Source organism: Sinocyclocheilus rhinocerous, unplaced genomic scaffold, assembly GCF_001515625.1.
Source record: "Sinocyclocheilus rhinocerous isolate Xijiao unplaced genomic scaffold, SAMN03320098_v1.1 scaffold1376, whole genome shotgun sequence".
Taxonomy (NCBI): Eukaryota; Metazoa; Chordata; class Actinopteri; order Cypriniformes; family Cyprinidae; genus Sinocyclocheilus; species Sinocyclocheilus rhinocerous.
In genome coordinates this window covers 250,623-252,950 of record NW_015646354.1, presented here as the reverse complement: position 1 = coordinate 252,950, position 2,328 = coordinate 250,623, and positions in this window count along the sequence as shown.

The window sequence follows — 2,328 nt, the reverse complement described above, 5'->3', positions numbered from 1 at the left end:
TCTGTCTGTCTGTATGTCTGTCTATCTATCTATCTATCTATCTATCTATCTGTCTGTCTGTCTGTCTGTCTATCATCTATCTGTCTGTCTATCTATCTATCTATCTATCTGTCTGTCTGTCTGTCTGCCTGTCATCTATCTGTCTGTCTATCTATCTATCTATCTATCTATCTATCTGTCTGTCTATCTATCGTCCGTCCGTCTATCATCTATCTATCTATCAAATCATGCTAGCAATATGCTAATTCATGCTCGCAACATTGGATTTAGCTAGTTTTCGCTAAATGAACTGGTTTTAGCTGTTTTTGCTGGTTTTAGCTGTTTTTACTGGTTTTAGCTGGTTTTCACTTAATGAACTGGTTTTAACTTTTTAACAGGTTTTCGCTAAGTTAACTGGTTTTAGCTGTTTTTTGCTAAATGAAGTAGTTTTAGCTGGTTTTAGCAGGTTTTTGCTAAATTAACTGGTTTTAGCTTTTTTTTAGCTGGTTTTCGCTAAATGATCTTTTTTTTTTTACTTTTTAACAGGTCATTTAAAACATCACTTTTTTCACTAAACAACATTCACTCACTTTATTTACCTTTAGCTAAAACCAATTAAAACCAGCTGCAAGTTAGCAAGTTTTACCCTCTCTGTTTTTCTGATTGACTGTATTGCCTTCAAAACATTCAAACTTTAATTTTTAAAACTTTTTCAAACTTTCTGGCTAGGCTTTTTCAAGCTCACTTAAAGTTTGTCTTCAAACTTTTTTTTTTTTTTTTAAATCTAGTTAAGTAGTAACATTTAAATACGTTAGACAAACATCCAACTAAACTGTTTCAGAAAAACAGTCTATGAACAATGTATAAATAATGTTTTGAGAACATTATTAAAAACCAGATAATGTTGAACAAATGTTCTACTAATGTTAATGGAATAGCATTTGTTCGTAACATTGAGAGAACCTTTGAAAACGTTTTTGCCAAAATCTGCTGAGAACTTTCCCCGCTAGCTGAGTTTCTATGTTTTGTTCCTTAGGTTTTATGATTAGGCAGAACAAAAAAAGTCAATAATTATAAATGTTATTAATATTATTTGATTGTTTGTTTTATTTATAATTGGAATTTATATTAATTATATCATTCTTATTTATTCGATTTCTATATATTAGAAATCATTTCATAAATATGTTCATTTCATAAATGAAGGACGCCCTCATTTGCTTTCTCTCACTTTCTTTACTGCGGATCAAATCCGGGGCTTAGCATTTCCTTTCACAGCAACAAGCGATGTTTAACTGATATAGAGGAACACTTGTTTAAAAGTTCAGGGTCCTTTGGGAAAGAAATGAATCCTTTTCAGCAAGCATGCATCAAATTGATGAAAAAGTGTCAGTAAAGACCTTTTCATTGTTATGAAAGATTTCTATTTCACATAAATACTGTTGCTTTTCAATACGTCAAAAGATCCTGAAAAAATTGAATTATGATTTCCAAAAAAAAAAATACAGTACAACTGAACAAAATTTGAACACTGATAATAAAAATGAACATTTCTTTAGCAGTAAGTCAGCATATTAGTATGATTTCTGAAGATCATGTGAATTATAGTATTGAATATAATTACAGATATTTGATTGGGAATCTTTTCGGTTTCTCTGCTCATCTTTGTGAAAGACTCTTTAGTCTCTTGAAACTGTAAAATCTCTCTCTCTCTCTCTCTCTCTCTGTTGTCAGTAACTAGGGAACACACAGCCCTGTTTATATTTATAAATAGGGCTATACAGGCATCTAGTGGCTACATTACAAATTATTTTTTAAATCTGCCAAATTTCAATGGATGTTAAGTACTTTTGCTCAATTTTTAACTTAAATACTGCAATAACTAAAAAAAAAGTATAAAACAGACATACTGTATAATGACAGCGAGGTTTGCTTGACTTAGAAAATTCTGCCTTAAAGGGATAGTTCACCCAAAAATGAAAATTCTGTCATTAATTACTCCCCCTCATGTCGTTTCAAACCTGTAAGACCTTTGTTCATCTTCGGAACACAAATTATAGAGGAATCAGAAAGTTTTTTTTAACATTGACAAAACAGGTAACATTAAGGTCCACTGAAGTGCCTTGAAATGCGCAGCGTTATTCTGTGTGGTGTGTGCTGCGGCTGCCTAATCACTTTCACAAATGCATGCCGCAAAATAAAGATAACATGAAAATATATATATAAAATACCAAAAAACTTGGTTATTGGTTACTATAGTTAAACCATGGTAAAAACAACATGTTTTGCTACACTAACCATAGTTTAACCATGGTATTTGTAGTAAAACTGTGGTTATAGGCTACAATT